Source organism: Bombyx mori, chromosome 10, assembly GCF_030269925.1.
Source record: "Bombyx mori chromosome 10, ASM3026992v2".
Lineage (NCBI taxonomy): Eukaryota > Metazoa > Arthropoda > Insecta > Lepidoptera > Bombycidae > Bombyx > Bombyx mori.
Window position 1 is genome coordinate 4,584,452 of NC_085116.1, and position 28,000 is coordinate 4,612,451.

The 28,000-nt window shown below is 35.5% G+C and overlaps 1 protein-coding gene and 1 long non-coding RNA gene across 4 annotated transcripts in view; one reads left to right on the top strand and one right to left on the bottom strand.

Moving 5' to 3' along the window:
• LOC100302733 (sarco/endoplasmic reticulum calcium ATPase) overlaps positions 1 to 7,863 on the bottom strand; it is a 30,303-nt gene extending 22,440 nt beyond the window's left edge. The window contains exon 1 of one of the 2 annotated variants that reach the window (XM_038013109.2): positions 7,454 to 7,863. The gene's annotated coding sequence lies outside the window, so the exon portion shown is untranslated. The remainder of the gene's footprint in view (positions 1 to 7,453) is intronic. The other variant, XM_038013113.2, reaches the window with a different exon arrangement.
• On the top strand, positions 230 to 27,995 carry LOC101736152 (uncharacterized). Of its 2 annotated transcripts, XR_009973985.1 has the most exons (5): positions 230 to 410; positions 926 to 995; positions 23,637 to 23,668; positions 24,661 to 24,723; positions 27,607 to 27,995. It is a non-coding gene; the product is annotated as an uncharacterized LOC101736152 (long non-coding RNA). The 2 variants fall into 2 exon arrangements; XR_009973984.1 differs by having other exon boundaries at positions 245 to 995.
• Positions 27,996 to 28,000: the final 5 nt, after the last annotated feature.

Here is a 28,000-nt window from a genome sequence, read left to right on the forward strand (position 1 = left end):
GGATATAGGGACAGAGAAAGCGACTTTGTTTTATACTATGTAGGTAGTGATTACACATAGGTGAACCGGGTAATAATTTTTCTGAGTTACGAAGTACCTCGAAGAAATAAAATTTTATTTAATTGGATTCGTATCATTTAGTTAACTATGTTTTCTAAAATAGCAGATTCAAAATAGTTGCTTTTATTGTGTTTATTTTTTTAAGCTCGTTTGTCCGTAGGTAATAGAAGTGAGTGCAAGAGCGCCAACCTTTTTGTCCCTTATGAAGTACTTACATAAAAACAAGGTAAATGGCAAGCTATCAAATTGGATGTTCGTCTGTCACGTCTTATAAAAATAATTTAAAATTAATCCGACGTTTTGAAGGGGTTCAAAATCATGTTCAAAGATTCCGTTACAAACATACATAGGTACGTCTGAAGCTAATAAAAGTGTATTAAAAAGTACATTCCTGGCGATCCCATCTATATTGTATATTTTTATTTCACTAAAGAATCTATCATGCATTTTTTCATCAAAACATTTTTTGTACATGGTCTTTTAGAAGCGAGTGGGCATGTCCATGTTATTACCAAGTAATTATTGTTACGATGATATTGAGACTACGCCAGGTGATAAATTCATATAACATGATTTTATGGCTCGTAAATTACTTAATATCAAAAGATCATTTCGTAAAGAAAAATGTTTTCGTTTTTTTTTTAAGTTCCATTTGTCAATTTTTATCTTTTGTAGTGTTTGCCAGATTTAAAATAGCTCTAAAATGCTTAATGTATGTGGTTTGAAATTAAATTGATAAGTATAGATTTTTTCGACCACGTTAGATTGTAGATACTCTTACGCTTACTCTGTACATATGGTGTTAAATAAAGTGTTATATTATTATTATTATTACATACATTGATACAGTTATTATTGATTTTAGCCTATATTTCAATTAGACCATTGAAAACTTGATAAGGGAAACCTTAATCACCATAAACTTTCACGAAATGGTATGTTATACACGTTACTGTTTGCTACATTGTTTTAGTAATTCAAATCATCATTATGTATATTTAGATTTACCTAATGCTTTACGTGACAAAAGTAAGGTTACAAACACAATGGCAAAGTTTAATTTTCCGTAATCCATAAAAAATATATAAAGAACGAGGTTCAATAAGCTATAGGCTCCGTCAATAAAGGCGACCGTTCGTTTTATGAACCGATTAAAAATCACTCTAGTTTGACTCGCGTACTATTTCCGTTATTTTACAGCCCATTAATTAATACATTACATATTTCAGATATTTGTGTAGTAAACTTGTTATAATTAATTTTACTAGTCATATCGTAGTCGTTCGGATGCTCTAATTATAAATTCTGTTTTAGTTGCTTTAGCACTGAAATTAAATGATTGAATTCAAAACTTGGGCTATTTAATAAATTTGAAGCATAATATTATAATTATACTAGCGACCCACCCTCGTTTCGCTTCGGAAACTGTTATTTATTATTGTTTTCTCCACTATTTAATGTATGTTATTATATATATAAACCTTCCTCTTCAATCACTCTATCTATTAAAAAAAACCGCATCAAAATCCGTTGCGTAGTTTTAAAGATTTAAGCATACATAGGGATATAGGGACAGAGAAAGCGACTTTGTTTTATACTATGTAGTGATAATACATTGTATAATACTTGGTACCACTATTGTCAACGACAGTACAAATTGGTATGTTTTTGAGTTCTGGAAGTAAGCGCCGAAATGACCTTTGCTCTTTACCATACTTTTTGGATCGCATATATTTTTGTAATGTGCGCATTAAAGAGAATTTTGCTGACACGCGTATTACACGCATTGAGCGCTCGACCCGAAAGTTCAAAGCTGATAGTTCTGGAGACCAAATTAACCACTGAAGTAGGAAACCTATGGAAATGAAATGTCAACAAAAAATTCGTGCCACTGTGACGTCATCTGGCCACAAAACATGGCGGTTTTAGTGCTGCCCAGAAGATTTTAATGTTAGAAAGGTTTTATCGATAAACGTTCTTGGCTCATTTTATTTTAAATATTGTTGAGTGAATGTATTTGTAGAATTTATACTTTAATAGGAAGTAAGTATATTGTTATGTGCAAAGATGATGTGATTTAGATATTATGTGAAATCTAAGACGAGAACTTATCAAGGGACCGCTTGATAAATAAAAACACCTACAGAACATTTATTCGTTAATAAAATTACAAACGTCATTCCTTGTGACTTCCTCTCTAAAATCACTTAATTATTAAATATTTAACGAGTTGACAATAGTGTTTTACTCACTGCGGAATAAAACTATTTTATTTAAATAGTTCCGAAGAGATTTTGTCGGTAGCCTTTTTCCTGAAATATCTAAACAGAATGTCTAAATATGTTTTGATGACATATTTTAAAGAGGTATTTATGATTAGTGTCATGATCAATAGATTCCGACCGAAAAATGGTGTCCGATTTTTCGGATGAGGGCTCCATAATGAATTTAAATATATATAGATAATAGTTTTGGGGCATCGACTTTCTTGAGATCCTATAAAATATGTTTTAATTATTATTTTTGTATGTTTTAAGCATGATAAAATAAGAAATTTTATATAAGCAATCATATTAAATCGATATCAAAGTCAATAAATAATGTACAACCCAAAACAGACGGCCGAACTGACGTGACAATGACATTTGGCGCGCTAAACATGGCGGATTTTCGGCCTCATTAGACGGAGACGGAGACATTTACGTATATTCATGTTTCATTTTATGTACGCACTGAAATACTGTTATATTGTTTTCCTGCGAGTTAAAGTGCTGAGTAAGAACGAGATAGATATATGTTTATGTATGTGCCTTCAAAATGGGTGCTATTTATATAAGCAATTGTACGTATAGAACAATATGTCGTGTCCCTACTATATAGGTCTATGAAATTAACTAAAATTTTGACAACGTCAATTGTTATGTTATAAGCGTGGTACGAATGGCTATAAAATAAAAAAAATCATTTGCCATTTAATAATCGAATTCCTTTGTATAGTAGTTTTTTTTTATTGCCCTTTTAGGCAGACGAGCATACGGCCCACCTGATGGTGAGTGGTTACCGTCGCCCATGGACTTCAGCAATGCCAGGGGCAGAGCCAAGCCGCTGCCTACCGTGTAAATCCTATATGATATACCTTCGCGGAAATATATTAAGCGGAGGTAGTTATACAAGAAGACAGTTTAGAATGCAAAGTAGTTAAGTGAAAAAAAAAAGCTTTATGCCGAGTTTATACCTACTACCTGTGTATTGAATAAACGACAAATGCCTTTTAGTTTAAATTAATAAACTAGGATTCAAATCTGAAAATCTATCTATGCAATTCTGCAGCTGACTGCATATTTTAGTGCTCGCGATTCCTGATATTTTTATGTTAATATTATCGTAATCAATAAGTGTATTTTTGCTTTTTGCACTGTACGTACGTGGATGTGTGAATTGTCAAGGTGCAGGGTGAATGGTCACGTATGGCGCGGAAAGTATTTGTTTTAATGGCAAATCCAAGAAACAGCAATATACTAAACAAAAGGTACAGATGTGTTTGAAAAATCCTTTATATAGGCATCCTCCGGCAACCATGTTGCTAGGGAGGGGACAGACAGACAATTGGGTTTGTGAGACGATAATGACACCTTTCAAATATAACTCTGCATTGCTCCTTCAATTTGCCTTCCTCAGAGGGAGGCAGGAGATCGGCTGACATTACCGTTTCCACTCAATATGGTTAGTCTTGCAAATGAACATTGTTTATTATATGATGGGACAGTGGATATTCTTAATTCCTTTAAAAACGATTTGGTTTAGTGACTTTTACTCAATAATGTCATCATCGGTTCATCGTATCAACATACGATTGGGACTTCGATTTCATGTCTCAGGGGAACGATGCTATTCATGTTGTACTGGCACCTAAACGCTCCGGTAACCACCACGAAATCCATATCCCACTTTGTATGATATTTGCTTGTCTGATAATGTATGGTGATAAAAAGATGGAATAATTTGGCTCTCTCCAATAATAATTGATGATGATTTTTTAAAGTACGTTTACTTTTTGAATTTAAAATAGGATACAAAAAAAAAACGATTGCCGAATTTTTGTTTGTGAAATAAAAAAAATCACATTTGATATTTTATTCGGAATCGTGTGACCCGCGTTCAAAGAAAGCTAAAGTCAGTTAAATCGCCTCGAAGGCTTTCTGATTTTCGTCACGAAATCCCGCAGCTCTACCACCGCATTCTGATCTATAAATAGTAACTGAAGATCTGTAATGTTTTCCAGAAATTTTATGTTTTAATGCTGTGATCATGAAGGCGGGGTATTCGCGGTTCTGCCGTTTGTTGTTATTGGCACGGCTTTAAAGACTAACTTCGATTAGTCCTGCTGATTCATAAGCAGCTTGTATGTTTTTCCTATCGGTAATTATGTCGATTTTATTTAGAATCGTTGTCTATTCTTGATTCGTGTTGTTATAGAGAAGCACTTAGACTGGCACTGTTGAATATACTTAACAATATCGCATACGTTTGACTGGTACGCTTTTAAAATTCCTAGATAATGTAACGAGCATACGCACGAATATATTTCGATAACGAATATAGTTCGCACGCATACAAAGATCTTTGTAAGGCTATTCGTCATCTGCAAATAAACGGTCGAAGGTAATAATCGAAATAGAATTATTGTATGCGTGTACAAGTGTGTCGTAATAGTCAGTTTTGGCATAACTATACTGCGGCAGTTGGCGGGACATCCGAGGATTTAGATCGAAGATGTTGGACATGCTCAGGAAGGTCGGTATCAAAGCCAAACAAGTGATTTATAACAATATCGAAAATCGCCCTCGAGATTGCTTTGATCAAACAAATGTATTCGGTATTAATATTGAATATGGGCTGTATATTAGATATCAGCATTAATCTATTTTACTTTTGTATTTTTATACACGCTGTCAAGGAATCTATCTTCTATCTTATACTTTTAAACGAGCAATTCTTGTATATATATATATATATATAATCTGAATCTCCGAAACGGCTCCAACGATTTTCATAAAATTTAGTATACAGGGGATTTCGGGGCGATAAATCGATCTAGCTACGATTTATTTTCAGAAAATGTTGTTTTATTCGTGTTTTCAATAATCAACTTTATCGATAATCAACTTTATGACTCTTCGCGACATCTATTGGCGAATAATAATACTATTTTTCTTAATTGAGGGCAACTAACCGTTTTAAAGATACAACAAGATGGCGTTAACAAAAAAAAAGCAAAGCTCGGTCATCATCTAGTATATATAAAAATGAATTGCTGTTCGTTAGTCTCGCTAAAACTTGAGAACGGCTGGACCGATTTGGCTAATTTTGATCTTGAATTATTTGTGGAAGTCCAGAGAAGGTTTAAAAGGTAGATGATAAATATGAAAATGCTCGGAATTATATAAAAAGAAATAATTTTGTTTTTCCTTTGATGTATCCCCCGTCGGACGGATTTCTTTTGTTTGTTTTAAGTTTATTTTATACAAAAGCTCAGGTCTTTTATTTATCGATTGAGGCACTACGAAGTCTGCCAGCTAGTATGGGATAAATTTATCGCAAACTTTTTAGCTCGTCAATGATCTCAATTTTTAATTAAATTTAGAATTGAGATAGTAATCTCAACAAAAATTATAGCCTTAAATTATTTACTCATAATTTACACGGCACCGATCTAGACTTGAAATCTCTTTGATCTCGATTTTTAGCTTGAAGTATGCAGTGACGTCTGCCGGTAAATGATCAATTTAAATTCTGAAAAACTACAATATATAATATAATACGTCTGGTCTATATTGACGTCATAGTATATTAGGTGCTTTGTTAGAATATTCGTGGTTTTATAATCTGAAATGAGGAGTATTTTTACAGCTGGCAGTTACTGCATAAAGTAAACATTACTATCGCGATTCAAAGTATAAGCTAACCATTTGTATTATTAGAAAAGTAACGGTATTTTATTTAACGATCAGTTTTTCTCAGAACAACTCAATAATTCAACTGTCTATTAGATAGAATAAGTGGGAAAGTTTCAGATATATCAGATGTTGAATTTCATCCGAGACCATTTAATTTTATGGTCATGTAAATGTTGAATTACTAAACTGATAAAATTCTTGTTTCCTTTATCAATATGTAATTTTGTGAACCTCTATAAAATATTAGAAGAAAACATTATTGTGGAAAGGCGTATAACGTTGATAGCCTTGTTTCTCAAAGTTTAGTTTAAAAAGCTTTCTTTAAACTAAAACAGTTCATATACCTACATTAATTCAATACTGGATTTGTAGAGCAGCGATTGGTGCGAAATGCGACATTACACACGCGAATACGAATTGAATTATATGAATTTTATTCGCGTCCTTTTGTTATAAATATAATAACTTCTCAATTTTCTTTGTTCAACTATTTAATCATCATTAAGAGATTAGTGTATTTTACTATTGACATGTTGATCAAAATAGATAAGTGCAAAGTAGGTCAACATAAAACACATTATAGTCAGGTTCTGTTATATTGTTTTTTATGAGAATAGTTTTACTTGCTACTAAGAGATGATGTTGGCAAATGACGTACTAAAAATATATGGCGACTCGTTTCCTCTCGATTATGAGATTGAAATTTTGGTCCTTGATGATGTATTGTATTAATTATAACTGCATACAATAAAGAGCGCGTAATACGGGCAAATATTAATAGTAACCTGTTGGTAGTCTTGGAAATTTACTCTTGTGATATTAGTCTTCAACTAAATAAATAATTTAATTTTAAATTTCCTACAGCTAGTCAATAGAATCCACGGAAATTGAAGAAGAAAATAAATTGATTCGTGTCGTTCTCAATGTCAGTGCTATGATCAATTCAGTTTAGCTAATTATAAAGTTGTCTGTTAACACATTGTAATTTGATACATATGTTTAGATGGCGCTAGGTATGACGGTTTGCATGATAAGACGTTATTTATCTTTTGAACATTTGTAATTCTGGATTTGTGCTTTCTGGAGTTAGACAAGAAAATCGTAAAACCGTGACATACATTAAGAGATATAAATATTTTCGTTACGTCACGGACTGAGGTGCTTCAATTTTAAAATGCAAATTTTAACGTGTGAGTTCTAATGAGACTGTGTCACTCGATTTATCGATTTCACTCCAGACAGCACTGGCTTCCATCACAACCTTATCACCGTCCGATATCTACATAGCAAGCTTTCAAAACAAATACACGAATAGTACACTAAGGTCCGTTTTTAAAGTCCAAAAATCACATTCCCTTGCTTATGGTAACACTGAACAGTCACTGCACTATTCACAATCCGCTGGCAACACCTTCGCGTAGCTTAAATTAACTTACCGTTTCACTTATAGCTTGGTCCCGGTAACTGGTTATTGAAAATACATAGATTGTATTTTTTTTAGGTATATAAGTATTATCGAGAGAGGTTAGCGCGCCCCATGAGGACAGCGTCGTGATTGTGGCGTTCCGGGCGCGGGAGCAGACACCCGCCTGTTTTATAAGTTCCGTAGTGGGCAGCGGGCCGGCTGCCAGCGATCGAACTCTCACTGGCATACAAATTTCAAAACCACGATCTGATAAATTAAACAAACGTGTTAACTCACAGCAGTAGAGCTTATAATCCCGTGTTTATGAATTCGCCGAATGCAAATAAACTTTATCAGTTCCGGGCTTACTGATAACGGTTTTATATTATCTGAATACCTATGCAATTAGTAAGATAGTTCGGTCTCGATCAACAATTAAGCACTGATTAAGGATTACGTTTTTATTTATTTTATAATACAAAAAAACGTATCAATTGTTCTACGAGATGGCTACGACGTAGCAAATTATTATTATATTGTATTACTACTTTTATTAAACCAATCCAAAAAAGATTACAAGTAAAATTTACTGGTGGTAGGACCTCTTGTGAGTCCGCGCGGGTAGGTACCACCGCCCTGCCTATTTCTGCCGTGAAGCAGTAATGCGTTTCGGTTTGAAGGGTGGGGCAGCCGTTGTAACTATACTTAAGACCTTAAAACTTATATCTCAAGGTAGGTGGCGCATTTACGTCGTAGATGTCTATGGGCTCCAGTAACCACTTAACACCAGGTGGGCTGTGAGCTCGTCCTCCCATCTAGCAATAAAAAAAAAAAAAAAAATTTACTTGCGAAATATTCTAAATTTTTTAAGTTTTGCTTTGCCAACATTTTACGGTACTTGCTAACGATACTTGGTAAGTACAGGGGATTTTAGACTGACCATTTTATGACTTTAACATATGGTTTATTAATATGAAAAATTATAAATCTCATCAATCGAGATAAAATATGCTTAACTGATGTTATAATTGTCATAAATAAATTGATTTTTTAAAAAAAGGTTAACATTTTGTTGTACTACGTCGTAGCAGGATGGCTACGATGTTTATAAAAATATGGTTAAAACTCGAAAACATTCGAGAGCATTCTATTGCTTTATTTCTTGTTTGTTAATTAATAATGAAGATAGATCTCATCCCCACTAAAGTTCATGAATGCCCGTAAATCATGCGGGTATTAAGAAGTCAGCAAAAATAACGCAGGGCTGCTTTAATAATCCGTAAATATATTTTTGAGGCTTTAAAAAAATATTTATTTTGTTCAGAGTTAAACTTTTCAGCGCAAATATTTAGTACTGCTGTCTTTATACAAGCTGAATTACGTAACATCTGACATTAGGCTAATCAATACCGTTGTTGTATAAGTTTTTAGCAACAATCTTATGAACAGTATCATATTCATAATATGCGTAAACACACACAAACTGCACGGAGCGTAATGCGTAATACGCTTTGTGCTTATTGGTCGACAAAAGGTCGGCATGTAGTACTTACGTTACTTATTTTCATTACAAAATTCCTTAGAATCCTTTTCCTCCCTCAAGTTACTATCAGCTTTTCTTAAATACTTCTGTATTGTGTACTGAAAATTTGTTGTATAGCCAATTTCACATATTACGCTTATTTAAGTCACATTGTCGATATATCAATGGCTTCTAAATTTGATTGTAATATTAAACAAGCTTTGTCTTTGATTTTCTTTGATTATCTAGACCTGGTTCTTCAGTGTGGCAGAATCTAATCGGTCCGGCTTTATATTGATCGTCCTTCTCGATATACCAAACTATCTTCTGGGTCATTACTTCGATAGTTCTAAATAATGCACTCTTTCCTTACACAATCTCTGCAAGATTCGTAAAATCATGGACCGAAATGTACTACAAACCGTTCCTTTTTTGGTATAATTTTTACGTACTATCTATGACGTGTCTACGACGTCTACATACTATCTACGTATAATCTAGAATGATAGCCTTCATGAGGTTATGCCATTTCAAAAAATCTTCTTACTGTAAAAAGCAATGCCCTTAATAGTGTTCAGTGCTATTGTACTGACCTAATCGGTAATGTTACGGTTTCCGTATGCGTCTTGACATTGGCAAGTCAAAGTATGCGTTTGGCAATGTTAACAAAGAATCAAGCATTAGTTTGGCAAGTATCATTCCGGTCTGCTGTATGATCGCTGGCATGCAGTGTCCGAACACCAGACATATGCGTGCGCACTTCACGTCTGTCAAGACCACTATTAATCTTCGCCACCGGTTGAAAACTTCCAGTACAATGTATTGTATACGTATATTGACGCTAGGTAACAGCAGATTGTCAAACTGTATTTATAATTTTTTTCAAAAAATACTTACTCATTTTTACCGTGAAAAGTTTGAGAAACGTAATTTTTTTATGTACATGACGGGTACTTTAGAATGTGTTGTGTTGGAAAAAAAGGTATCGAGGTAATTGATTGGACGAATTAAGGTTTCATTTGATTGAAAACTCAAACGAAACGATTTCAAAAATACAAAACTTCTAAAACATGCCGTACACTCTCGAATTAAAGTGTAATGTCCTTCAAATGCTTTTGTGAAAATTTCGAATGATTGCTTTTTTTTCTCACGATCTAATTGCGTTTCCATTAAGCCACATAACCGTATATTTTGGAATGTTTTCATGTTGAACTGTCGCCAAAACGTGATGCATTAACAATACTGTTATAAATCACTTGTAATGTTGTTCGTTACAATATAGTAATATTTTTGCCGTCTTAGTACGACTGTCAATATTTATGGGGTTTGTCACTGTGATAAAATGCTTTCGAACATATTGGACGAACATCACTATTTAGTTACTCAACAACATGTCGTTTTCATTTTTTTTAAGCTATCTGCACAGTTTTTTGGCTATGTGCAGCATAAGTGACTTAGAGGTAATTATTAAGTTTTTAATTTTTAAATTATTTGCTGAAAATTGAGGAGATACAATTGATAGTTCGACAGAAACTGAATCACAGACCGAATTATACTATGTATTTTTAGTTTCTGCTCGTCATATATCTGATATTCAAATATTCTTTAATGTATATTTTTTATTGCTTGCATGGGTGGACGAGCTCAGAGCCCACCTGTTGTTAAGTGGTTATCGGAGCTCATAGACACTAACAACGTAAATACCGTCACACGCCTTGAAATATGAGTTCTAACGTCTCAATTTTTATAGTACAACAGCTGACCCACCTTACAAACCAAAAAGCATTACTACTTTACGCCAGAAATAGGCGGTGTGGCGGTACCTACCCGTGCGGGCTCGCAATACATCCTGCCACTAGTAATTAAGTAATTAAAAATATTGCGGCTTTGATTTTTATTACACGATGTTGTTCCTTAATCGTGGATGTACGTATTTCATTAGAAAAAGTGCTACCTGCTTGCGGGATTCGAACACCGATATAGTTGCTTGATACGATTGGCTACGTCTTATCCCTTAGGCCAAGAAGTCTTTTTATTACAAACTAGCGACCCGCCCTCGCTTCGCTTCGGAAACATTAAAACACACATGAAACCAAAAAAAATAAATAAATAAAAAATAAAAAAAAGTAGCCTATGTTCATCAGGGACAATGTCGGCTTCTAATGGAAAAAGAATTTTTCAAATCGGTCCAGTAGTTTCGGAACCTATTCGAAACAAACAAACAAACAAATCTTTCCTCTTTATAATATTAAGTATAGATTGTTATTACAGTCTATTGGTTTTTTGTTATCGCGAGGGGCTATCAGGCTTAAACTGTATTCTCTTAGAACGAAAAAAGCTCGTTATATTAATAGAGTTCTAGTGATCGTGGCGCGCTCGATAACTCCCCGGTAATCGCATTTTCTGCAACAATAAGTGCGTTAGATACAGCTGTAAATAATGTTTAGCTTTTATCGGTATACAAGGGTCGGCAGGTGATTCCTGGACGTGAGCCAACTAGCCCACGCACATCGTTCGCCTACTAAACGTTAACTCTTTATACAATTTTGATGCGTATCGTATTTCTTTTGAGTACAAATTTCCGTGAACCGCTCTGTTCAAATCTTGAAATTGATGTCCAAATCTCTGGTGGCATCTGCCTTGAGGTATATGTATTTTTATTTTATCGCGTTTATCGCAGGGCCATCGAGAGATGTTCTGAATGATAAATCATCGCAATATTTTTATGTTTAGTTTCGTGATAGGTATTTTTATCTGTCTTTGTTAATTTTGGAGATGCAATTAATAAAAAAAACATACTGGTGTGGTTACCGGAGCTCATATCTGAAGTCTAAAAATGCGCTCATCCTAAGATATGCGTGTTATGGTATAAAACATATATAAAATTATTACTGGCTAAGCTATAATTACTAGTGTGTGAGTCCGGACGGGTAGGTACCACCACCTTGCCTATTTCTGCCCTGAAGCAGTAATGCGTTTCGGTCTGAAGGGTGGGGCAGCCGTTGTAACTATACTGAGGATCTTAGAACTTATATCTCAAGGTGGGTGGCGTATTTAAGTTGTAGATGTCTATGGGCTCCAGTAAACACTTAACATCAGGTGGGCTGTGAGCTCGTTCACCCATCTAAGCAATAAAAAAAAATATATACAGTATAGGATGGTGAATTGGCCCACCTATGTAGATCAATGAAAAGGTCATTTAAACAACATTGGATATTTTAAATCAGTTTTACTGTTTAGAAATACAAAAGTATAAAAAACAATGTTATTGATGTTTCGTATTAGAAGGCCGCTTAATTAGAAAAAAAAAACTGCTAATAACCGAGTTCTTCTCGAATTCGGTGTCGTTTTAACCCATGGCGCGACACGCGTCGCTGAGCGTACGACAGTGACACTAAAGGTTTCAATTTGATACTTTTGTTTTGTAGAACGTCACGCACTTGGAGATTTTTTAACTTTTTAGTTTGTATAATTATTAATCATATTTTTTTAATAATTAACACAAACTTTAATGACTACTCCATTGTTTATTCTAGGTGCACGGTTTCAGTTTGTTGGCTTTTTTATTTTTTATTTTTTACTGCTTAGATGGGTGGACGAGCTCACAGCCCCCCTGATGTTAAGTGGTTACTGGAGCCCATTGACATCTATAACGTAAATGCGCCACCCACCTTGAGATATCAGTACTAAGGTCTCAGTATAGTTACAACGGCTGCCCCACTCTTCAAACCGAAACGCATTACTGCTTCAAGGCAGAAAAAGGGCAGGATGGTGGTACCCACCCGCGCGGACTCACAAGATGTCCTACCACCAGTAATTACGCAAATTACAATTTTGCGGGTTTCATTTTTATTACACGATGTTATTCCTTCACCGTGGAAGTCAATCGTGAACATTTGGGTATGATCACTACCCAATAATCAGTGTTTAGTAACTAGTTGTTAGTTTGAGTAAGTGACGGTTTATTTACAACAAGCAGTGAACGAGACCTGTTGATGCCTAGTCATAAGTTTGGATCTGAGATTCACGGAGAAGGAACTCAGTCTAAGGTCGGTTTGCCGCGACCCTGAATATATCTAGATTTGTAGCATATATATTTTTGATGTAGCAACGGAACATTAACTTCGTTTGAAATAAATAAGCTCGAAACAAACGTACCTACGTCAAAAAAATTTACGACGGCATCAATATGATTTTATATTCATATTTTTGTACGGTTTTCATGTGTGATTTTTTTATTTGTTTTCGACAAATCCCGTTACGCTTAAAGGCAATCGACGTAATCTGAGAAATTATGAGTCAACTATACGTCACGGAAACAAAGCTACCGACAAAAAAAATGGTATAAATCTTTACTTTCTAGTCTATCGTCTTTTTATTTTTGGTTCATTGCACAAAAATAAAAATACTAGTAATAAGAAAAATTGTGCAAAGGCACAACTCAGCTGTGAGTTTTCAGACAGCAAACCACAAATGCTTAGATCATCGAAATCGTCCAACCGCTTAGAAGTTGAATGACAATGCAAATAAAAAATAATTATTATATATTAGTGTAATCTGCTCTGCTATGACTATTGATAATTGTATGAAAAACGTCGATTTCTCGAATCTACAACAAAGAGATTCTCTGGATTATCAAGAACAACGATTAAGATCATTAAGTGTATGAAGTCACATCTTAATCGCATGAGTAGTTTAGGAAGGCCTAAATGATTGTATGCATATAGGTATGCCTGCATATAACCTGTGCAATAGGTTGGGGAAAAGTCTTTTCGGATTATAGTATGTATGAACTTGTAATAATATCCCTTTGGCTATACTATTTGTATCTGACTGGTTTTGGTATCATTAAAAGTTTAAATTTTAAAGATGATAATTCCAAATTCACATGAGGAAAATGTGTGATTTTTATTTATTTTTCGTGCTGTCAAGATGAGTGAATCTAATGAAGAAATTCGATGCATTTTAAAATTTTACTACCAAAAAGGCAAAAATGCAACGCAAGTCGCGAAAAAAATTTGCGATGTTTATGGACCTAGTGCAGTGTCTGTGAGAGTAGCACAAATTTGGTTTAAGCGTTTTTAATCTGGAAATTTTGATGTCAAAGATGCACGTCGCTCTGGTCGCCCTCTTACGGATAAAATGGATGCCATTTTTGAAAAAGTGGAGCAAGATCGGCATATTAGTAGTTACGACGTAGCTCAAGAACTGGGAATTGACCACAAAACAGTTTTGGCGCATTTGAAAAAAACTGGGTACACAAAAAAGCTCGATATTTGGGTACCTCACGAGCTCACTGAAAGAATCCTAATGAACCGTGTACTCATTTGTGATCCTTTATTACGACGTAATGAAACCGAACCAGTTTTGAAGAAGCTGATAACTGGTGATGAAAAGTGGATCACGTACGACAACAACGTGCGAAAAAGGTCGTGGTCAAAGGCCGGTCAGGCTTCACAGACTGCGGCGAATCCCGGGTTAACTCGCAACAAGGTGATGCTGTGTGTGTGGTGGGATTCGAAGGGCATTATTCATTACGAGCTGTTACCACCAGGCAGGACCATCGATTCTGAACTCTACTGCGAACAACTGATAAGATTAAAGGAAGAAGTTGACAGAAAGCGGCCGGAATTAATCAACAGAAGGGTGTGGTTTTTCATCATGATAACACTAGACCTCACACATTATTAGCCAGTCAGAAAAAATTAAGGGAGCTTAGTTGGGAGGTGTTAATGCATCCGCTGTATAGTCCTGACCTTGCACCTTGAGAGTTCCACTTGTTTTGGTCTTTTCAGAATTCTTTAGGCAGTTTGAGGTTAACATTACGAGTGGACTGCCAAAACCAATTGTCGCGGTGTTTTGATCAGAAGCCCCAAAATTTCTATAGCAATGGGATCATGTCCCTACCTACAAGATGGCAAAAAGTTATCGAACAAAATGGTACCTAAACACTTTAGTTAAATGTAAATAAACTATATTGAAAAATGTTGTGAATTTTCTTAAAAAAGGCGAAGAAACTTTTTCGCCAACCTATTATATACATATCCTTCAAATCCTCCTTCAAAAGGAGTTTCAACAATCACTTTCTGTCTCAATAATCACTTTCTTTCTTTTGTATAGCTATCTCATATATAAATAAATATCTATGTATGTCTGTATGTATAAATATATAACATAAATGGATACAAGTTTATACATACAAGTAAATACATACTAAGTTTAGACAGCTTAATTTTTTTTTTAATTGTTTCTTTGATTCGTTCTGATTTTGAATCTGTTGTATGCCAATGCAACAAGATCTGCAAAATAATATTATGTGTGTACGTAATCCACATTAAGGTTGTCGGTATTTATTGTGTTCTCTTGTGTTTTTTTTTTTTTTGGGAATGTAATTAGCAAAATATATTAAAGTACTTTGAAAGCTCTCGACGTCTGAATGCATTTTCTCGGGTCAAGAGCCGAATTATGTGTTCTAAATAGTTTGTTTTATTTGTTTTTAATTGTGAAAACAAGTTGGACGTTGTCTTGTTTTCGTTACGAAATAAAATTAGTTGGCTTGGGTTGGTTTTACATTAAATTAAATGTTAATATATTGACGTCAGTCAGTTTGAATAGTGTTTGATGGTGCGTAAATGTACTACTACTCGCGGCAGGGTCGTGATTGAAGTATTATATGTACCTACTAGTGGTCCCGCAGTAGTCGAAATTCGACTATAATTAATTGAAATTATAAGTTTCAACATTATTATGGTCCGATTGTTACAGATTTCGCCAAGACTACACTATAGACAAATACTCGTAATATTAAAGATAAACAATACTAACCTATTCTCAATTTGACTACAGACTTTAAGCAATAAGAAAAGTTTGACAATAAACAAAGAGTATACTTAGTCTGGCCATAAATACTGTTACAATTAAAAATAAACAAAATATCTATTGCAAATAACATTTATTACTTTTACAGTGTGTTAGTTTAATACATAAATATAAAACAATTTAAAGTATAAAAAGCTTATTTGAAGTGGTCTCCATTGGCTGCAATACAGTCCTTTAAACGTTATGCCAGTTATCAATAGAAGTAACTCTTTCCATGGGAAAAAATTTCACTGCCAATCGTACGGATTGTTTTAGGGACTCCAAATTATCATGGCGTTTAGAGCAAGCCGTACTCTCTAAAACTGACCATAAATCATAATCCAGCGGATTAAGATCGGGACTAGACGACGGCCAGTCTTCAGCTCTGATGAAGTCCGAAACGTTCGTTTCCAACCAAGACTGCGTAGACCGAGCTTTATGACCTGGCGCCGAGTCTTGCTGGAAGGACCATTCTTGATTATTGAACATGATGTTGTTAAGGGGCTTCACTACCTTCTCAAGAATGGTATCTTGATACACTTGTGCCGATGTTTTGATACCTTTTTCACAAAAGTATGGCTCAATCACTCCTTCATAGCTAATGCCCCACCAAACCATCACTGAAGTCGGATAGTGCCCACGTTGCACTCTGTCGACTAATTGGGAAGCTTCCTTAGAGCTTTGAGCATAAATACGGTCATTTTGTTTGTTAAAATGTTGCTCAATTGTAAAAATTTTCTCATCCGTAAACAAAATGTTTCTATGACCTCCCTTTGCGTACCGCTTCAGTAGTTGTTTTGATTTTACCACCCTATTCTCTTTTAAATTGTCAGTTAAAAAATGACCAGTACGTCTCTTATAGGCTGCAAGTCCCAAGTCATCTTTTGAAATGCGCGACATGGTTCTAGGTGCTATCTTATCTCCCGAGATAACATCTTTTGCTTTCGGACAGGATTTCTACGAATTCTTTCCCTTACTGCTTTGACCACCTTTTTCGTACGAACACTACGTGGACGGCCAGATCTTTTTCTGTCACAAACAGAGGAGGTCTCATTGCACCTATTAATAGCCCGGTACACAAACATTTAGTAATACCAAGCGTATGGAGAGTTTTAAAAATTGCATTTGGCTCCATACCTACTTTGTGTAATGCAATCACAGCGATTCGGTTCTCTTTATCACCCCACTCGATTTTAATATCGCAAAATATTGTACAATGTATTGAGCCACAATGAGAAAACTCAATGAGTAATCATATAAAAATGACAGATTCCAAATTCAAATGTAATATTTTGTTTATTTTTAATTGTAACAGTATTTAAGTATGGCCAGACTAAGTATTATACATTTGTGTGTGTGTCAAATACATGGTAGTGTGTGTAATGTTTTCTTTATTGACTTAATGTATCTTTTATGCATTATTTAAAAAAAATATTAGCATTGTGCACTTCTTCTCTATAGTCTCTATAAGTGTGGAAAATTTCATACTCCTCCGGCCGCGCAATTTTCGTAAAAAGGGATACAAATTTTTGTTTCACGTATTAATATAAAGATTATATTATAAAATTTATTAAATATTTAGTCTGCGATTTAGGCAGTCGTTACTGCAATTTTTAACAGAATCAACATTTAAGAAAGGGTAAATACGATTGACAGTTAAGTTTGTTTCGTCTTGTCAAAAATTAAGAGGGCAAATCAAACAGCAGTAAATTTTACGAGATGTAGAGCGACGCCCACAGATCGAGCGCGTATGACCGTTCTTATAATATCGACCGCAACCTAAGAGACGCGTAAAACAATGATTAATTTGAAAAAAACAAAAAAAATGTTGGCAAGTGTCCATGCAGAAATTCTCGTGACGGGTCGCAGTAAGATTTGTTGGAAATAAAATGACCTGATGTGTTATTTTGTTGCGTGTTGACACTGTCACTACGGGCCTGGTCCTTGCAGAATTAGTGTGGCTCCATATCTCTGCTCTTCCATTTCTATCGAATATGCATAATGGCTTCCAGTTTAAAGGGTGATTAAGTGAGAATATGCGAGTAAGCTGTTTTGTTGTTTTTATTTATTTATTTTTTATTGCTTAGATAGGTGGACGAGCTCACAGCCCATCTGGTGTTAAGTGGTTACTGGAGCCCATAGACATCTACAACGTAAATGCACCACCCACCTTGAGATATAAGTTCTAAGCGCTCAAGTATACTCGCCTGCGGGATTCGAACACCGTTGCATCGCTAGCTACGAATGCACCGGGCGTTTTATCCTTTAGACCACGACGATTTTTGTTGTTGGGTGATCTAATGGTGATGTGATTGATTTTGAGAAATATAATATAATACTCTTCTTTCGTAATAAACGAGTTACCCGTATCACAAAAGAAGAGTAAGCTATGCCGATGCTATGTATATGTCGGCGTAACGTCACTATTTACAACTAAAAAGAATAAAATTTAACTGTTTCCTTAATGTTACGCATGTCAATAGCTGTTTGAGACGGTATTTAATAGAATTTATAACTAAGCTACACCCACTTTCTACTATAATTACGAGTGACTATTGTCACACAAAACATTCCGACTCGAGCAGCCGACTGGGAAGGAGCTCTCTGTTTTTATCATTGTACATTCGAAATACAATAAACGGAATTCATTGGAAAAGTGAGTCTTGATTACTATCACTATGGAAGGTAATGATAATGATGAAGAGAATGGCGTCAGCGATCCTGACGTCATCATTTTAAAAACACAATGGAACCAGCCTGAATCCGTCATATCTGTAATCATTCTTATATGCATATATCCGTCAAAATGAAATTAAATAAGTTATATAGCTGTAATGTTGGTTCCTGGCAGGCATGCTTTTTTAGAATCCTAATACTTTTTAAACATCGTCAATATTGAAATCGATAACTTGGCACATGTTTAAATTTTGAAAATATCATCGGTACAAGGTTTAAGAGTATAAAATCGTCTCGAGAAGGTTGGTTTTTGGGAGATTGTAACTTAATAAAATTGTAATATTGTAAAGGTACAAAAGGAAACAATTAAAAATGTGTGCAGTTCACACGTGGTAGAATTAAGGCTTCAGTTGGTATCATAATGCACTGATGACATTTTCTCGTAGGCTAGGCTATGATAAATGTATATGTTTGTCTCTTTTTAGTGCCACTTTGCGAGTATCATTTCCATTTAGTGGTACAGTGCAGTAAATAAATTGGAGAAGTTTTAACTTAAAAAAATACGATTTAAAAGCTTAATTTAATGGCTGATGTTTCTATGGAGATCACATTAATAAAGTAATAAATGCTCCACATTTAATTACCACAAGCTAGGAATTTACCCTCTGTAATGGAAGCTGGAAATAGAAACAGGATTAGAAAATTTATAGGCATACCTCAAAAATCGAACCCCGTGGAATATTAGACACCACCGACAGGGCTAATGTTCATTGTTTATTCTTATTTCTCACGTAGAAGTAGCGAATGGTAATTAAATCTAAGCCAAAAATAAAACAGGGCCAAAATCGTTTGACAGTGCATGTAAATTCGATCCGCGTGCGTCAACGTTCCATTAAATCCGGAAGAAAAATTAAAATTCAGCTTTCCAACTAATTTAATTTTAGCCAAAAGATTAATATTAATTGAAATAGTGCCAACGTGAAAAACTAACTGATTAAGTAACCGTTCCGTGGAATCATTCCGTAGACAAAAAAGTGAGTGACAAAAAAACACTGACAGATTTTGAAAACAATTGAAACACAAGAACATTGGATAGCAACATAATTCTGCAGTTTTATTTTCAACACAAGTAGTATATTTACACATTAATTACGTTGTCCGTTATATGCTGTGCTACGGTATTTATGTCAACTTTAATTTTGATGTTGATGATGACATTTGCTTACGCAAAAAATGTGTTGTTATAAGTTTTTTGATGCTGACGTGAATAAAAGCTACCTAGAAATTTTCGCGTTTCACATCCAATATTACGAATATATAATACAATTTCAAATATCTGTGAAAGTCAATTCGATGTCTATGGGCCCCACATAGTTAAGTGAGCTTGTCGGCTCCTGTAAAGTTCTAAACCATTAAAAGCGGCATCATTTGGTCAGAAGGCACCGGCTTCGCTATGCACTCGGCACCGCGGAAGTCCATGAGCAACGGTAACAATTCACCATCAAAGGGACTGTACGCACGTCTGCAAACAGTGCTAACAAAAAAATCTAAAAATGTTGAAAAAAAGAGTTCCGTGTTACTGCTATGAAAGATTCATACGTTCTACTTTAAAGGGTAGGACCATCGTTATTTCAATAGAATTGAGACTTCAAACATCATGTCTACAAGTGCACAGCTAACAATGATTATGGACAACGGCATCTTTTTAACACAAGCTGGGCTTTGAGCCCACCTATACTAATGAAATTTGTATTAAGCAATAGAATCTATACACATTCATATGTAATATGAAAAGTGAATTTCAAATCTTTAAGATTAGTTTCTGTCCGTTGCTTACGTGAATTCTGCGTCAGTTCTACGTCATTGTGAAATATTAAGTGCCAACCCAGTATCAGCTCTGCTTTTATTGAACTAAAGTAAATAAGAAAGTAACTAAAACATTAACTTATGATTAAAAAACAAAATAATAAGAGTATATCTTGCTATGAAGATCGTAATTAACGTTAATTATAATAATGGTAAAATTTGGGAACGATAATTTAACTTCAGTGCAAAAATTCAAAACACGTATTAAGTGGTAATTATTTGATTAATTTTGTCAAAACTTCTGTGAACTTTTAAAGAAGTCTGGACCATTGGGTAAATTTTCTTAAACTTTCACAGAAATTCTACTATAATCACAACACCCGGATGCAGATAATCGCAATTAATAGTAAAGTACCTATCTAAAATTTGTTACCGTAAAAAAGTAAACCCCGCAATTTGCTTAAAATTGTGTATTTACCAGAGGCAGGGAATATTGTAAGCTCGGATAATGAGGCACTACCATCTTGCTTATTTCTACTGTAAAACTATCATACGTTCCGTTTTCAGTGAAAAAACGTGAAATTATTACAAAAATTGAGTATACGACCTCATGACCCATGGTAGGGTGGCGTTCAAGCTATGACCTTTGTGAGTGACGGTAGGCACTTAGCACTACACAGGCTTAAAGCCTGTCTACTTATTCAAAGCAAAAATTTGTAAAAAGAAGAATTCAAATACGTCTTACATATTCTCAATATAATCCGAGTAATACGTTGAGAGAGCGGGCATAAATCTGTGGATGTGCAGTTTGGTATAAGACTAAAATATCTAAATATTATGCAGATATTACATTATGTACGATCACCTTGAGTGCAAAATTAGATAGTTGTATATCTGAGCAAGTGCTACTCATTGGTGTGAAATATTTTTAGTGCGTATGTTACGGCTAATGTTCGTATTCGCTGATACCCTGATAAACAACGTTGGCCGTCTGAAGCTAGATTAGTAATGGTTTTCATTTCGAACAAACATTCCAAAATTCACAATTGTAATCAATCTTATAAGAATTAATGCGAACATTCACTCATTTTAATTTGCTGCATCCTGCAGTTAGTTTTGTAAAGTCTATGGTCTTATAAGTGAGTATTGTATTCATTGGCACAAGGACGCAAGGCTTAAAATCTGAGGTAGGTATCAATTATTTTAAAAGCTTACCTAAAAAGTGCTCACAAATGATTACTACTTTGCAGGTATCACATTGTGTAATGAAATCTATGTGCATAATTATGTTACCACCATTGCACCTCTTTGTGTCAAGAAGTAATATAATACAATTATGAATTCGACCTCATGTCTCAAGGTCAGTAGCGGCATTCATTTTGCGATTGTGTAGCCACTGAAAACAAAGTGTACCATGTCGGTCATCAATCTAAACTCGATCGCCCAAAAACAAACTACTTATATTATTGAGGTATCACTCTTATGTTTCCAAGTAGGCAGCAATACTCAGGTTCTGGTGTTTTTGATCATTTCTGTATAACAATTAGCTTGTGATCTTGACTATTCATTTATGTTAATAAAATTAACTTTCCAATTAGCTTTTTTGTTAGAAATGTAAGCCAGAATAAGCCCCAGAGACTATTAGTATTATCAAAGAAAACTGTATTCGCGATATCTGTTCCCTTGATCGTATAAGCGGATTAAATCAATAACTTACGTTTTTGATATCTAATCCATCTTTTTGGAACAACCATCACTCATTCAGAATATGGGACGAAGCAGACGGTGCGTCTGGAAGGAAACTACGCAGCTCGATCAAAGTTATAAAACATCCTCTTAAATATCGCCTGTTTGTTGTTTTTATTTCCAGTGTTTTTGTTTCTTAAGTCTTTATAAGCTACCCGACTTGTTTCAGAATTTATAGATTGCATTTCATTTATTCAACGGTTGCTTCTGTCTACTTTATATAAATCATACGCTGTTTGTTGGTAAGCGCAACAGTCGAAAATAGCTGAATCGGTTTGAAGTTAATTTTACATGTTTTTCTTAGGCCAAGTAAGGTTTTTTACAAATCCTCCTCCTCCTTGTGTCGTATTCCTCATTGCTGAGGGTCCTGATCACCCTTTTGTATCACCTTTGCATGCACGATCTTTCTTTTTTTTTTTATTGCCCATGTAGGCGGACGAGCATACGGCCCACCTGATGGTGAGTGGTTACCGTCGCCCATGGACTTCAGCAATGCCAGGGGCAGAGCCAAGCCGCTGCCTACCGCTTAATACTCTCCACAAGCCTCGTTTGAAGAAGGACATGTCATAGCGCTCGGGAAACACCGTGGAGGGGAGCTCATTCCATAGGCGGATGGAACGTGGCAAAAAATATCTCTGGAAACGCACTGTGGATGACCGCAGTGGCTCCAGATAGTATTGATGAACTCTACTCCGGTGGCGGGCGGTGCGATGGTAAAAACGAGATGCCGGTATCATCTCGAACAATTCCTCAGAGCACTCCCCATGGAACATACGGTACAAAATACAGAGGGAACCGAAGTCCCTCCGCAGACCCAGAGGTTCCAAACGTGAGAAATCCCAAAATCCGTGAGAATGGGATTATCGACATTCCGAACGGCCCTCCTCTGTATGGAGTCAAATGAAAGAAGCTGGTATTTGGAAGCCCCGGCCCAGAGGTGGGAGCAGTACTCCACGCGAGGCCGGACTTGTGCTTTATAAAGCAAAAGTCTTTGTCCAGGCGTGAAGTACCGCTTCGCTCTGTTGAGGACTCCCAGCATTTTGGATGCCAACTTGGCTTTGCCTTCCAAATGACTCCGAAACTGGACATCGCTCGAAATATCGACCCCAAGTATCCCCATCTATTCTTGTCTCTGGCGGTGTGGAGGGCGTTGTGAAACGTGGAATCAAGGGCGGTGCGAATCTGGTCAGACCAACGTATTGGGCTGCGCTCCCGAGGTCTTTTCCTCTCTACCTTTATCAGTCACGAAGAGCCTCTCGAGATTGCTACCATCCTTCCGTGCAATGTGACCGAAGTATTCAAGGAGTATTTACAAATACAAATCACAAATTGATTATAGATAAATTCATTGATACTGGGCAAGATAAGAATTACCTATTCTTATCCTGCCCAAATATCTAACTATTCGATATCGCTTTGACGACAGTTCTTAATTTTGTCTCCGTAAATAAAATCTGTGTGCTTCACCCGCGGTAGAAGTGACACCTTCAGAAGCATTCGACCTCATTCTCTTGCAAACAAAATCTCATAGTTTCATCGAGTTTGAAATCATAGCCGCGCTTACTTTAGAATTTTTTACTTCAAAAACGAACTTTCCATGTTACAGGTACCGGAACTACACATACCACACAGCCCCAGGTATTTTTTGATAGATATTCATATGGTTAAAATTGGAATGGCGAATTGACGATTTTAGAATTTACACGAGCGGGCTCACAATGTACCCGCCTTAAGCCGTACTGCCTACTTATTATGTATATAATTTACATTACCAGTAACTTAATATAATAATTTCATGCTTACAAAAGATTTGTACGGTGTAGAAATAACATCATATAAGAATATGAAACCCGTACTGGTGCATATTATGAGTACACACGGGGTTCTACCATGGTTCGGCTTATTTTTTTCTTATTATTCCTGAGATTGAGGAACTCTTTTTTTTTTTTTTTTATTGCTTAGATGGATGGACGAGCTCACAGCCCACCTGGTGTTAAGTGGTTACTGGAGCCCATAAACATCTACAACGTAAATGCGCCACCCACCTCGAGATATAAGTTCTAAGATCTCAGGTATAGTTACAACGGCTACCGCACCCTTCGAACCAAAACGCATTACTGCTTCACGGCGGAAATAGGCGGGGTGGTGGTACCTACCCGTGCGGACTCCCAAGAGGTCCTACCACCAGTGATTACGCAAATTATAATTTTGCGGGTTTGATTTTTATTACACGATGTTATTCCTTCACCGTGGAAGTCAATCGTGAACATTTGTTGAGTACATATTTCATTAGAAAAATTGGTACCCGCCTGCGGGATTCGAACACCGGTGCATCGCTTCAACACGAATGCACCGGACGTCTTATCCGTTAGGCCACAACGACTTCAAATGACTTCGAACTCGCAACGTACATATATCTGTTAGTAGAAAATACATGAATATATAGTATATAGGGACAAGTCGCGCATGATCTTCTGGTCCCGAACTATGATTCCCTGTACTATGTGGACCAGAGATTGATACACATATGTTCATAATTATATGCGTTTAATAAATATATTTATAAATATTTAATAACTAGACAAACAGCAGACAAAGTAGTTCATAATGCGAATGTTTGTCTGATGTAGCAACCCTTGGCCCAGCATTCAGGGGCGTCTCTACGGCACCATTTGCGTCATTATTTTCAAAGGGTGAGTTTGCATTATTTAATTGACTAAATCATCCAACATGATAGAAAGGAATAGCACGATTTTGAACAAGATGGTTTCATAAAACTGAATCGCTATAAAAACTTTTAACCGTATAAAACAACTAAATTACAAGATTGAGAATCGTTTAAAAATCTAGCTATTTGCCCGTACAGTTTTTCACGCGACCGTAATATATATAAATATCTCAACGGGCTGGCATCCGCCGCCAAGGTCCCAGGTGACCGCCACTCGTTTATAAATACATCGACCACGCTCAATGGGCGATTTATAGCCTTCATTACAGCATTAAGCGCTAGTAAATTGCTTATGGCTTGTGGGTAATTAATAGCGTTCGTTTTATATGATGTTTAGGGCTTGAAAGAGTGCACAAAAGGACCGTCCTGCTGATTTTGACGCCGCGCTTTGTCATCGATACGTCCCGTGTACTCGTTGTTTATTTCGTATTTAAGATCAAGATTATAAGGCATTTTACTAAATAACTTTGTTGCTAATGTGAGTTCAAAAAATTCCGGATCATTAAGGACTAAAAGAGTTTTTTTTCTATGAATATAAACTAGTAGTCCAGTAATGCCAGAGAAACAGGTAGACCGCTGCGAACCGTAAATAGCAAATTAATTAGCCCTCAGAAACAGCCGACTGTGTTTCTTGCCGGATCTTCACAGTAAGTAGGTCGCGTTTCCGATCCGGTGATAGATTCAGCGAAGCACTGGTCTTGCTAGGGCTAGTCTCGTGAGCTCACCTATATACCCAATGAATGAGTCTAACTATAGTATAACCCCTCGAGTCTACTAGAATAGGTATGAAAAAAAAACACCGTAAAATAAATACTTTCCTTAAACTTTATTTGAAGTGGGACGTGTGAGTGACATGTGAGTTCTTGATTTAAGAAAGGAGACTCGTTATTCAACCTTATCTCTAAAGAGGGGTAGTAAAATTCGCGAAGTAATTTCTTCTACGGGCTTTGGCGACCTAATAAGATCAAGTGGGTCGTAAGATTGCGTGGACATCTATGCTTAGATATTTTAATAATCGAAACAGAGAAATTTGATCCAATTTTAAATCTAAATTGTCTAAATATTGCAATCTATACTTACTTCGGTTGTAGGGCGTTTTTAGCGATGATTTTTGTTGAAATATGATTGAATACCTTAGAAGATAGACGAGTATATATATGACCTAGCTGATGGGAAGTGATAATCGGTGCTCTCAGATATCAGCATCGATAGGGGCATAGCTAAGCCATCGCCTCCCACTGAGAACTCTTTTCAAACTTTGTTTGGAGGTTATATCATAGTGCTTATGGAACATCGTGGAGGAGAGTTCATCCCAGAGCCAGGATGCAAAAGATATCTCAATGTCAACGAGCTGTGGATGAGCGCAGTGTTTACAGGTATTATACTCGTGCTTCGGTCGCAGATGAGGCAATGTGAAAAAAGCCAAATCACAACCCAGAAAATCTGTGAATTATATAGACAATCCGAACGGCCCTTTTTGAGATCGAGGAAAGTGATATTTGGAAACTCCGGCCGAGATACGGGAGCGAAGGTACTCAGATCTGTGTGTTTGTAAAACACAAGGCTTCGCTTAGGCATGATGTACCGCTTTGTCCTGTTGAGTATTTTCAACATTGAAGAAGCCGACCTTAGAAATGACCCCTATATTTAATACAGCTAGAAATGATCGATAATCACATGAATCGCAATACTTAATGGAAATCTCGAACTCCCGGGGCTCCCGCCATGCCCTACGCTATAATTATCTTAATAGCGTTGTAGGCTTATTTTACAGTTAAGTATTTTATGAAGAATAGACTTGTGACCTCATCGAAACGTACGACATAAGTAAAATAATGAACTGGATAATACGATCCCGTTTAAGCTCTTAAGTATAAGGCTATTTGCATACTGCATTGGAATATCACTCATAATGTGATAAGATTTAAGGTCCCATCATTGTCGTCATGTCATCGCAAACAACAATTAATTAAAAAAAAAAAAAAAACCTATTTTTATACATACTGTTGTGTCCGGATTCAGCCGCATTATTTTAAGTTCCCGTACATCTAGTCACTTGACACGCATTCACAGCTTATTGATTGTTCTCGATAACAAAACAGCCATGGTTAAACCACGAAACAGCTAAAAACTGTACCGCGATGAAAAGTGTTTCGCGTTACGGTCCAATCATAACACATTACAACGTTGTAAAGTTTACTTAAATCATCCATGTACAATGTTTATAAAGGAATTATGTTATTGGCATATGCAATGATACCGACGTAAATGATCAATTCATTTCAAATATTTATTCCGACTACGTTTTATTAGTAACCGATAGTAATAAATTGGATTACAGCAATTTTAATGATCGGTGTAATGACTGAGCACTCAAATTTTCAAATATAAACAAACATACTGATTTGTTTTGTTTTATCACTCGTTCCTAAGTGGGATTATAACTAAATGGGAATTAGAGTATAAATGAATCTAGGTTTATTTTATGTTACATGATATTATAATATGATGAGTCTTGATATTTTGAACATAAATAATAAAAATAGCCGAGAATAAGATGATTAAAAGGGAATGAAGATATAAAGAAGCAGGGTTTGCGTAGTTTTTTGGAGGCTTTAAATAAATAAAGTAATTTTGTAAGTTTATATGTAATATCTAAAATGTGCGAGACGCTGATTTTCTTGCGGTAATATACCTATATAATATAAAACAGTCAGGGATAATTAATTATTTATATAACAGCATAATTTTTTTCTTACTAGAACTGTGAAAAGGAAGCACTAACTACCATTCAGGTAATTCTTGCCGAAAAGCAATAATTTCGATTAATATTTTTTCTTTATTACAGTTTAGCAAACGGACTCATGGTCAATTTGGTATAAAGTGGTGTACATCAGAATAAAGGCGAAGACTTAATTATATTGAATAATGACCTCTGTAACCCATCAAATTGGAATGGATGACTGACTCGCGGTTGAAATATAAAACGTACGGGTTGTGTCTACCCGTTCTGGATTCCACAGGAAGATTTTGTGTAGCATTTTGTGTTCAGTTTTCTAAAATCGACGCAATGAAAATTCGTAAATAATATAACAGTAGCTCAATGCATAAACTATGAGGAGATTTTAGAAAATCAATGCATTTGCATAAATATACTTCCTGTTTATAATAATAAAATAAAAGTAAACACAACGAACAAGAAAGTTGAAAGCAATAAAATAAATTGTATTCTCAAAATTTCA